The sequence below is a fragment of the Ursus maritimus genome, unplaced genomic scaffold, assembly GCF_017311325.1.
Source record: "Ursus maritimus isolate PB19 unplaced genomic scaffold, ASM1731132v1 scaffold_5, whole genome shotgun sequence".
Taxonomy (NCBI): domain Eukaryota; kingdom Metazoa; phylum Chordata; class Mammalia; order Carnivora; family Ursidae; genus Ursus; species Ursus maritimus.
In genome coordinates, this window is record NW_024426663.1 from 40,980,423 (window position 1) to 40,993,060 (window position 12,638).

A 12,638-nucleotide genomic window follows, 5' to 3' on the forward strand; every position below is an offset into this window, starting at 1 on the left:
CCACTATAGTGGAAGGGGTTACTGTGGTCAACCCCCCATATTTGAGTAGTTGGGTGATTTCTCTTAGGGTTTCTCTCCTTCCCTTGACTTAGAGAAGGGAATCACCACTTCTTTCCCCTCCCTCACTGGAGATCAACCCAGTGATGATGGACAATCACCATCCAAAGATAGACTGACTAAAGGTTGGGGAAAGTGTGTGACACTATGTAACTCTCCAGTTATTTCTTTGCCCTCCTCCTGTTTATCCAAAGTCCCTTAACATGTTGAGTCATGCAGAATTATAAAATGTGAGAGCTGGATTCACCCTACAGAGAGTCCAGTTCAGTGATTTCCAGCTATGCTTCACAGACTATTTAGGATTTTATTACCCTCCTCCCACAATATAAGAGCAACAACAGGGAGGGAGCAAGAGGATTTCTGGCAGCTTTCTCTCTCCTTCTCCAGCTTTTATGTGTTTCACAGGCTTGGTTTCCATGTAGATTTTGTTTGAACAAGAGTTTCACTGTTAATACCAGTTTGAAATCTCTGAGAACAAGACTCAGTAAGGTTAAGTCCCCTGTTTAGGCCTGGGCATTTCCTGGGTGGCAGTGTACAGAGTGCTAACTACCTCCCTGGAGGTGTAAGACGATGCAGGGACCTATGTTTCCCAGACTCTATAGGATTTATGGAAGCTGAAGGCATATGAAGATGAGCTGCATGGGTCTGGGATGTTGACAACCTCAAGGAGCACTTGTGATGTCAAACAGGGTCACAAAACTGCCTTTAAGGAAGATGGAGCCAAGAAACTGCACAAATTGTGCTACATGTTTGGATGACTAGAGTGCACACTTCTCTGTCTTCCCACACCTAGTTTTCACCCTTTCCTCTAACTTTTGCAGAAGTATTTAAAGAGTCTAGGTTTGAAAGGGCGGGGTCAAAAATTTCACCTTCCTGTACCACTCACAGGAGGGTCCTTGGTGGCCCCAGGAACTTGGATGGGTAGTGGCTAAACCAGAGTGAGGAACCAAGTCTCTAGAATCCTATTCCAGCACCTTCTCTCACTATGAAACTTCTCCTTTATAAAGAAGCCTGCACAATGATGCTTATCCATAAACAAAAGCACATACACAAGGAACTTGTCCTCCCACTGCCTCATTTTCTTTATTCAAATAAATCAAAAATATAGTTTCTCTTTCTTCCAGCAATTATGAGGCTTGCTGATATACTGTGCATGACCCTTTGGATAAAGGCATAATGTAAAACAAGATTGTATTAATAAGATATTGCTAATATTAATCAATATGAAATGCAATAGTGTTCTGGGGTGAGAAAGTCAGGAAAGAATGCTGTAAACTCTTCTGGGATCTGCAAGACCAGACACTTTCAAATGCTTCTTGGTAAATACTCAGCCTAGAAACGGTCCCCCAAAGTGCAGTAAAGCATGCAACTCTAATTTTTGTGTTACGTGGAAATTATGGCTTGGAAAACTCTAGCAATTCTCTTCCATCATGAAAACAGTGAGAGATGTTAAATTTCATGTAATTATCCAGGTAGAATGGAATCTACATCACATTCTGTGCTCTATGTGATAACTACTTAACAGGTCAGTGTCCTTATATTCCTAGTCTATAGGCCATGTTCTAACTGAACTTCTTAATGTGTCTGACAGATGGAAAATAGCTCATTTTGACCCTTGATGTCCAGTCTTTGGTTCATCATATAACCTAACAACATGAGATTATTACTTGTGTATTTTATACAAGTCTACAATAAAGACCCCAGTTCCAAGGAAAGCAATCAAAAACTTTTTTTAAGATTTTATTTATTTATTTGAGAGCATGCATGCATGAGTGGGAGTTGGGGGAGGGGCAGAGGGAATCTCAAGCAGACTCGGGGCTCGATCTCACAACTCTGAGATCATGACCTGAGCCAAGAACGGATATTTAACTGACGGAGCCACCCAGGTGCCCCTCAAAATTGTGTTTTTTGCATTTTTCCATTTTGGCTATAAGAGGCTTATATTGCTAGACATTCACTCATTAAACCAAGAGAACATGGTTATACTATATTCATTTTGCAAAGTGAGCTGCTGAATTACAGGGGTTGAACAACTTCTCTGAGTTTACATAAGCCACAGATAGAAATGGAAATCAAACCAGTCATCCTGATTTGCTAGGCTTTCCAAAAAGGATAGAACATTTTATTTATTTATTTTATTTATTATTAATTTATTTATGAATGAGAGAGACAGAGAATACAAGCAGGGGGAGGGAGAGGGACAGGCAGACTCCACATTGAGCATGGAGCCTGATGTGGGCTCGACCTCACAACCCCAAGATCATGACCTGAACAGAAACGAAGAGTCAAACTTTTAACTGACTGAGCCACCAGGCACCCCTAGAATATTTTAAAGTTTAATTCTGACCCCATCAAGTCTTGAGCCACATATATTCTATGTATCTCTCTCTTTTTTTTTGTCTATCAAAGGCTATTTATTCATTGGACATTCATTTTCTGGGGCTGGGAGCACAGGCTTAGAAAACCAGTAAGCTGGGGCACCTGGGTGGCACAGCAGTTGGGCGTCTGCCTTCGGCTCAGGGCGTGATCCCGGCATTGTGGGATCGAGCCCCACATCGGGCTCCTCCGCTATGAGCCTGCTTCTTCCTCTCCCACTCCCCCTGCTTGTGTTCCCTCTCTCTCTGGCTATCTCTATCTCTGTCGAATAAATAAATAAAATCTTAAAAAAAAAAAAAAAGAAAACCAGTAAGCTAATTGAAACTGAAACGAAAGCCAAACAAATCACTACACAGCTACTGAGCCCACATGTCAGCATTGGGTTCATAAATATAGCTCTAAAGACCTAAAGAGAACATCCAGCCCCCACCTCACAAGCATTCACACTTAAGAGGAACCATAATAGCCCATCTGATCCTAGAGATGAGTTAAACAAGTATCTCAGGGAAGGGGGATGGAGCCGTGTTCTCTGGGGCTCCTTTCCTCCTTGATTTCTACCTTCCCTGGGCTCACTCCCCTGCTCCTTACACATGTTGCTGTCTTTCACCAGTCCTTCATATCCTACAAGTCCTTGGGGATAAGCCCTATCTCTCCTCTCCTCTTCATCTATACTCTCTCCCCGGGTGGTTTTGTCCATGTTCCTGGTTCAGTTACCATAAACATGTCAACAATACCAAAAGCTGTGTCTTCATGCCTTAACATCTCCATAAAGCTGTACCTTGAGCCCCTCAAATTGGACATATCTCAAAGTGAGCACATCATGTTCTCCATTCCTCACCTCTTCTGCCTACCCTTCACTCCCATGCCAGACACTCTGACCTATTATAGTAAAAAGCATCATCCCTTGGTTTAATCAACCAAAAACTGGGGGCCACCCTTAACGCTTTCTTCTCCACTGCGAAGCCCTGCCAATTTTACCACCTATCCATCTCTACCGTCCGCCCACTTTGATTCATCTCCACTGCCATGTTCCTAACCTAAGCTACTGGTCTTGTACTTGCTGCCTCCACGTATGACGTACATCCACTACCCCTCACCAATGGTGCCAAACCACCTGCTAGAAGGCTGCGAACACCCAGAAGATAAGAATTCTGGTCTTGGCTCTGCCTCTTACAGGCTGTGTGAGCTAAGGCAGGGCACATGACCTCCCAAGGACCTACCTGCCTCCTCTGTTATGGTGGGAAGAAATAACAATTTGCTTTCTAAGAGGTGGGGGCTCAGCCCGGTGATCTCTAGAAAGCACTGTTAGCATTAAGAGCAGTGCTTCTATGCAAAACCTTTAAGAGACTCACACTTTGAAGTGGCAGCCATATACAGATCAAATCCAAACAGTATCACTAGAAATCCAGCAACAGTGGCTTTTTAGGAGAGACATTTTTCATACTTTTTGGCCACTAAGTACCTTTTAAAGATTCCATGTTTTAGAGTTTCCCATCTTCTGATACCCACAACTCAAAACAGATGGAACAAACTCAATTTTGCAGCCTTCTCAGCCTGGAGCTAGGATACACTCACGTCACTCAGCCCTGGCAAAACACACCTTTTCTGAGGTTTAAGTTTCTAAAAAGGTAACATGAAGACAGATTGTCCAATCTGTCTTTAGAAGCAGCAGCGGCAAGAGTGGAGTGTCAGCACGGCCACGCCTCAGCTCGGCTGTTCCAGCCCAGAGCCTCTGCCTGTGGGAGCGGGAGGGTCCTTGCAAGAGGAGGCTGATGGTTTAATCTGGGTGTGATTTATGGCTTCATAGTCTCCAATCCTGGTTCTCTGACCTTCCTGAAGATTGTGTAGGCTACCTAATGTTCTTTAATAAATTACATCTTTGTTTAAACAAGCCATGAGATCTCTGTTCTTTGCAGCCACAAAGGAATGCTGCTCCTCACCCTTCAAGTCTCAGTCAGAGCATCCTTTTCTCTGGGAAGTCTTCCCTGAACCCCAGATTACACTAAACTTATCATGTGCTCTTAGGGTAGACAGTACTCTTCCTTTTCTAACGGGCACCATGTTCGTAGAGATATTTTAAATTACCTGATTGTCTTTCCTGCTCTACTGTATGCTCTGCAAGGGCTGGGCTATGTCTGCCTTGCTCCTTCCTGTCTCCTCAGCACCTAGCATACTGGGTAGCACATAGTATTCACTGAATACATGCTAACTTGAATCAAATTACTGACATCTAAATAATTCATACTGTAGTTAAAGACTAATTTTCTTCATTTTTCTCTCATTAGAGGTGAAAAATAGCTGCTCACCATTCTTTTTTTTCCTTAAGATTAAAAAGTAACCTGGACCAATGTGAAGGTTACTAGAACTTTTGGGTATTGGGCCCGATTCATTACCAAGCATTCTTGAGTTCTTGAAGTTGCTGATTTCTTGAAGTTTCTACTTTTAAAGACAAAGATAGGGCTTTTTAGACAAAGATGATTCGATTAGCAATAGACACTATACTCAAATAGTAATAACCCCACAAGGACAAAGAGAAGGATGTCCCCAGCATATGAAGGAAGGTGCCAGGTACGGCAAGGGAAGGGAGGTCAGAGCCCAGAGTGTTTATGGGGGTAGGGGCCAGAAACAGGCATCCCCCTCCCTACATCATGGCACAGTGTCAGGCACAGTAGAGGGTGAGGCTATGGTGCGGCCAGCAGTGTGCTCAATGTTTTACAAACACCTCTCGGAAAAAGAAGAAAAGCGTGAAAGAAGGAAAAGAAAAGAGAAAGATTCTGAATTTATAGCATTTACTGATTTTTGTAATGGAAATACACCACAATGGCCAATTTCAAGGTGTCCACATGCCATCACTAAATGTGGGATTGAATGAGAAGAAATGTGCATGACCGGCTCCGGCTGGCAGGAGCGGGTTCTGCCACATCATTGGCTGGGGGGCCAAAAGTATAAAGATTGGTCCAACTTTAGTGTCAAGAGAAATCAATGCTCAAAATCTATCCCCCATTCCATACAAAGAATGCCACAGCTGGGCGTCCACCATCTCCCCACTACATGTGCACACACACACACATGCACGCACGTACACATGCACACACGCACAGGACTTGGAAAACAGAATGGGCTCAGAGACAGAATGCCACATCCTTAGAAATACCAGAAATAAATTATTTAGGAATATTTATAAAGGTTTTTATTTTTTAGGATCTTTAAATGTATATATGTATCTGTGTGTGTGTGTGTGTTTTAAATTGCTTTAAAAGACTATTGAAAGCTAAAGCAAAACAATTAAAATGCCTTCTGGGGGGTTAAAATAAAGGATAAGAATAGCATTAGCACAAAGGGCACAAGCGGAGAAATAAACCCAGCTCTTGTTAGGGTTCCCATACTGTTCATGAAGAAATAAAATACTCTTTGAAGGGAGACTTTGAGGACTTAGAGATATATATTGTAATTTCTAGATCAACCACTAAATAAATAAAATCAGAAAGAGTTATATAAGTCAATACTAAAACATAACCAATTCACCTAAAAGAAGCCAGAAAAGGAGAAATAGAGGAGAAAAGAACAAATGGGATAAAACAAATACCAAGATGAAAGATTTCAATCCAACCATTTTAATAATGAAATTAAATGCAAATGAATTCAACACACCAATTAAAATTTTTGAAGTGAAAACTCCAGTTTTTCCATTGCACTAGGTACATTTCAAGTGCCCAATAGCTAAAATTCTATTGAACAGCACTGGTCTAAAGAGTGACTAACTCCAAATGAACTGGGAGGCTGGAGCAGTCCAGGAGCAGGATTCAGGCAATGGTAATATGTAGATTCCAGATGGTGCTAGTAAACTAGTTAGACAAATGAAATTTTCAAGGAAAACAAAAAAGTTGATCAGGAAAGTAAGTGCAGTCATAGTATACTTGACGGTGCAGTGAACAGTATTTATGTGGGCAGAATTGTATCAACAATGGAAGTGATTTATTCTAAACTGGTGAATAACTATATTGGGAGGATGGGAGAGAGGAGAGGTGGTTAGTGATGAGAGAGAGCTAATCCTCATCTACTGGAAGAAGACACTACTAGGTGACAACTAACATTGATAAAAGTAGTACATACATATTTCTCGGAACACAGAGGTGACCAACATGGGGAGAAAGTAAAGGAGTTGTGCAGGAGGAGAACAGGAGGTGGGATGGGGTAGGGTAGAAAACTGCCCTTTGTGATAAGCCCTTGGGGGGTATTTGATTTTTTAAATATATATGCATATGTTAGCTGGGTAAAATAAAATACCTGTACAAAAAATCCAGACAGAATCTACCTGTTGCCTGTCCTTTCGGTATTTGGTTATGACATTTAAGCAGCTAATGGGACCACTGCCAGGCATGGAGCCTCTGTGTTATAATGGATCCGTTTAATGTCTATTATAAATAAACTTAAATATATAAAAAGATAAATAGATAAAATATGCTATAAAGAAGGAAGAGACACATTCTGAAGGTGCAAAGGAGGATTTCTCTGTAGACGAGACTGACACTAGGTCCCAAGAACGTGAGAGAAAAGAAAGCAGAAAGAGACTCTATGTGGCCCAGGCATCTAAGGTGGGAAAGTGAGCGGATGGCAGAGTTTTCTCCAGAGCCTGCCTCTTCCTCCATGACAAGGTACCACTCAAGAAAGACACGCTGGCTCCCCAAAGAGAATGAATTTAGAGTCTAGGGAACCTACACTCCAGGCACCATATGCTAGGAAAGGTCTATCCCATTTACATATGGGATTGCTGAGGAAACTGGCTCAGAGTCAGAGTGGCCTGCTGGGATGACAGCTCTGCCACTTCAGGCTGTATGATCGGAAGTGAGCACTTACTACCCTGAGTCCCAATCTCTTTGTTCAGGCAACTCTTCCAAATGCTGGGATTCGGGGCAACACCACTGAAGAGCTTTAAGACCGAAAATAAAATGGAGTAAGTTGGTAATGATTAAACTTTGGTCATTACCACCATATGACAGCATTTCCCAAAGGCTACAGAGGTACCCAAAGTTTTATACTTTTAATATGAAAAGTTTACCCTAAGCAGAATGTCACTCCAAGTAAAGTGGCCCGATGATTATATGTATGCCTCCAACCACAGAGCCAAGATTTCATGTATTTCAGGACACGATCTTTTCTTTGGTGCTGACTTGCCTGTTTGCTTTCTTTCCCATCTAGTCTACTGTATGGTGAAATTGTTCCCAGTTCCACACCTTGCCACATAATCCACTCAGCAAAATGCTCCATCAGGCAGTTAACTGTCTGAATTGTCTGCTCAGATGGTACGTTGTAGAAAAGGCAATTTTCTACCCAGATCAAGATTTGGCAGACCACCAGGAAGACTTAAAGGTTACAGATAGGACACAGCCAATGGCTGGAAACCAGTGGCTTCACCTCTCTGGCGAACGTCATCTCTGATCCCAGAACAGAACGAAGCACCAAGAGGACTGCTCCCCACTGCACGGCTCTCTCACAAGTCTCCGTGGGGTGTGTGTGAAGAGAACTGTTTTACTGAAGAGGGAAGTACTCTTTAGAGAGGGTAAGCCACTGGTTGCATTTGATGGAAGCAGAACAAAGAGGAGTTTTTCTATAGCCAGATCCCTGTTCCCACCTGCCTCCCTCCATAACTTGTGTGGTACACCTCCAATGGTCATGTACAGTGTCTGAGGCCGTCTGGATTCCTACAAGGGAGGGACAGCTGCCTTACTACAGTCATAGGAAGCCTACGTCCCAACAACTGAGAAGGGGAAACAATTATTATTGGGAAACAATGTAACACAAAATATATTGGAGGTTGTGAAAAGTTACACCATCTGTCAATAGTCATAGGAAGCGGGTCAGTGGTAGAGATACAAATTTCAAGTAGCAGGTCACGGTGGCACCCTAAAAGGTGTCCTTCCTGTGTGTGGTTTTCTTTATTGAAAGATTTGAAAGCCTTTGGAAATTAGGAACTATATTCCCTTTCTTGCCTCATGACGCTACCATCCACGCTGTGATCCACATCATGAATCTGAGAATCACTGTAGACTCTTACTCCATAATTACCTCTCGTTCTTCACCACCTTCATTTCATCCGTCACACAGTCCTGTTAATTCGAATTCTGGAGTATGTACCAAGTCTTTCCATCTTCCTATAGTCACAAGGGGGCTCTACAGTCGACTGCCCGGGCTGCAACTGTGGCGCTGTCTCAGGGTCCCTACGAGCCCTCTCCAGCGGTATGTAGGAGCACTCCTGCTCCCCAGCCCACACCAGCATCACACACTGTCACATTGCAACTGCTCCCACACACACGGGCTCTATACCCTATGAGTAGACTCTTGCTTTTAGTTTTCAGATGTTCTAGAAAGTAAGGTTAAACATTTTCATGTTGTTCAGTTATCCTATTTACTTCTTCCTCATTGTTCATGTCCTTTGCCCACTTTCAAAACTTGCACTATTTTTTAAATGTTTTACTTAGTAACATCTGTATTCACATTTCAACTTTCTCTTCAGAAGCAGATTATTTAATATTTCTTTTCATATTTCAAGTTACTTTTAAAAGCAAAAAAGTGTGAGTGAAAATAATGAAATAACTCTGCCAACGCGTTAAATCTCACCCCTAGGTGGAGTTTCCCTAGGAATTATCTACATAAAGTGAGTAAACTTTGTCTTTAAGATGTTAGCACTGAACCATATTATCATCAATGTGAATTATTATTGTTTATAAGTAACACTGAAAATGATGAAACAGGAATTTAGAAAGGGAAGTAGGAAAAAACAGTTAGCTGGCCTCACACGTCACACCCTTTTGCTTCATCCAGATCCTGGTGTTAAACTTCCCCAGAGAATGACAGGTTCTCTGAAATGTTTCTTTTATACTTGCTTAATTATTGGTATTAGAATAAAACTGATACATCACTATGATTATCACTCAAAATAGATCACCAAGGATATGAAAACGCTAATACTTACTTTTTTTCTTTTTTTAAGATTTTATTTATTTGACAGAGAGAGATAGAGACAGCCAGTGAGAGAGGGAACACAAGCAGGGGGAGTAGGAGAGGAAGAAGCAGGCTCCCAGCGGAGGAGCCTGATGTGGGGCTTGATCCCATAACGCTGGGATCACACCCTGAGCCGAAGGCAGACACTTAACGACTGAGCCACCCTGGCGCCCCATAATACTTACATTTTTATATGAGAGGGGAAAAGAAATTTCTAGGGCTTCTATTTATATTTTTAAAAATTTCATTAGGAAATCATTAAGGGAAAAGAATACGCTTTGGTTTATTGCAAAAAAAATTTTTTTTAACTTTATAGTCTCTCCAATCTGTTTTATATAGAAACCTACAAAAGTTGCACTGCCTTTCAAATTCAAGCCCATTTCCTCAGGACAGATAAAAATCATGGTGAATTAAATATCCACCACGTGGAAATACTCCAGATTCTTGAAACTCTGACTTTCCCCCTATTGCCTGTCAATTGCTCGTCAGGATCAGAGACCAACCACTCTAGAAGGTGGGTCTGTGTGTTTTATTCAAGTTCCTGCCTGTCCCGCTAGGTTAATGCTAATCTGCATCACTTTCCATTTTCAGCCACCAACTCTATCTGTAGCTGCAGTGACATTTTTACACAAGGAAAGATGTATGCTGCCCATCTGTCATGTAAGGACATAATGTAGCTAAACCATCTACCCTGTCTCGTACCACATGGGGAGTGATGAAGACACAAAGGGCTGGGTTCGGCTTTTCCTCAGAGAATGGGTGGCGAGAGATACTTGTTTGTATGCTGTGCTCTCAAGAAAATGACCATCAGGTGAGCCACCACCAACCGACTGCAGAAGCATTTCTGCAAGAAGGGGGTCTGTGCTTGCGGGGCCTTCAGCCTCTGTTGGTGAAGTCTGAGTTCATAAATGGCCACTGTTGGATGCCTAACTTAGCGGGGCGGGCATACCTCCCCAGGACAGAGGTCTGGGCAGGAGTCGTGGCCCGGTCACTGACTGACTAGGGCATGGAGGGGAAATGTCTTCATTTTATCAAAGTTGGCTCACTCACTCATCTCTAAAAACAAAAAGTATTCTAAAAGTAGGGTCTCACACACCACATTTTTTTCCAGAAAGCACGATGCTGTATGTAGCATAGGCCCGTCTTCAGAAATTCAGCTGTGGCAAAGGAAACCCGCCTGAAGGATCAGAGCTCAGAGTTATGGTCAACCACGCTAACCCATGCCCCTCAGTTCTGCCGGGGAGAGCATTCTTTCAGCGTGCTCTTGGGCATGCCGGCCGCAGCAAACTGCCAACCTGCCCCAGGGAAGTGAGTATTTGAATATTTGGTATTCTAGTGGCTTCTCTTTCCAATGACACCCTGGGCATGGAAATAGTCATACAGTGGGATGTGTGCTGCAGGATGATGATGATGATGATGATGATGATGATGATGATGATTTTCAGAACCTGGTTTTTACATTAAATAATAGTTGAACCAGTTTGTGTCACGTCACCTTTCTTTTATAGGTGAAAATGCCACATAATGCAAGTTAAGGCTACGTGAGCCAATATATTTCATCGCCCAGCACCATAATCTATTAAGCCGGAGATATTTTCAGGGAATTGCCTTAAATCCTTTGGTGGTTTAAAGTAGCTTTCAGAGGGATTAGTGGCTTAGAGGTAATTGTTATTGCTAATATTTTATTTGAAATGTCCTGTTCAGCAAAGGTAATGTGACATTTCGCTCACTGGAAATGCTGTCTTTCTAGGGAAAGGGATGAGTCAAAAGGTCAATGTCTGAGAGAGGGAGGGAAGGGAGCCCGTGAAACAAAGGACAAGGGCCCAAGCTAGGTGCTCAGTACAAGTCACATGTATCACAGCTGACTTTCTTTTGTGTGGACCTTGGGGAGCAGGAGTGTTAATTTTATGTGAATTGTGAGATTAATCTAGATAGATAGTCAGCTCTAAAGGGAAACCTGAGCTGTATTTTACATTTTTTTTAGTGAGTAAGGAGAATAAAACTCAAGTAGGTACCTCTTTGCAGGCCCACCCTCTTCCACTGAGGCAATAAATGCTGGAGTTCCTCAGGGCCATCTCAGTCTCTAGGCCAGTGGATCTCAAATATAGAGTGTTTAAGAAATCACCTGGGGCACTTGTTAAAAAATAAAAATTCTTTGGGGTCTACTGCCACCAACTCTGATTTTATAGTTCTGAGATGGCTCTAAAAACCTGCATTTGTAACCAGACAGCTCCAAGGGAGTCTGAGGCAGGGATGTGTTATGTCTACAGAAACACTGGGCTAACCAGGGCTTTGCTTGCCCAAGATACCATGTTTCTCAAATTTCTATCTATGGCCCACATACAACCTTTGAGTTCTCCACACTTACATCAAAATGGCAGTCACAACCCCCACCTGAATGCCCCCGTAATGGCACCATCACCCAGACACTTCTACAACACAAAAGGTGGACAGCACCGCCCTTCCTCACACTCGCCCACCACATCGTGGCTCTGGCACTGGTCCCAGCTCCTGTCATCACTCATCACCTCTTGTCTGGACCACAACACTATGTCACTGACCAGTCTCCCTAAATTCCAGTCTTCACTCTGCTCCCCTCAGTGAGCCTGAGGTGCCTTTGCACGGTATGTTTTCGTGTGGCACTGCTTCCTGTGAAAACGCTCGCGTAACTTTTTATCGCCTCTTGGATGAGAACCAAAGTCCTTTCTTTGGCTTGCAAAGCCCTACTTGGTGGTGACCCCCAACATCCCTGCAGTCTGGACTCACACAATTTGCTCTCTGGCCCTGGGATCTAGCCACACTGCACTTTCTTCTCCTCCTCAAAAGTGCCAAACTCATCCTGGCACAGGGTGTTCCTTCACCTGGAGCCAGCTTTTTCCTGTGGTCCTCTCCCCTTCCCTTGGCCTAGGGACCACCTACAACTCCTGTAGATGACATCCCGTATTTTGCTTTGTGAACTTCTAACCTAGTTCAGTTTCCCTTATGATGTATCTTCAAACAATGATATACTTTGCGTAATGACACCTTTAGTTGTGTGTTTGGTTAATGCCTGCCTTTCCCTAGATGGTGAGGTCCACAGAGGCAGCAGTTAGGGCCTTTGTGGCTTACCCTTTTATCCCTAGGATCTGCCACAGTGCTAGGTGCTTGGAGACACTCAATAAAATATTTGGTGAATGACTGAATGGTGTGAGACATCTTATTGA

The 12,638-nt window shown here is 42.9% G+C and overlaps 1 long non-coding RNA gene across 1 annotated transcript; it reads left to right on the plus strand.

The window, feature by feature from the left end:
- The first annotated feature begins 9,652 nt into the window (after positions 1–9,652).
- LOC121100649 lies at positions 9,653–10,737 on the plus strand. The gene is made up of 3 exons (XR_005832364.1): positions 9,653–9,949; positions 10,027–10,246; positions 10,547–10,737. It is a non-coding gene; the product is annotated as an uncharacterized LOC121100649 (long non-coding RNA).
- The last annotated feature ends 1,901 nt before the right edge of the window (positions 10,738–12,638 follow it).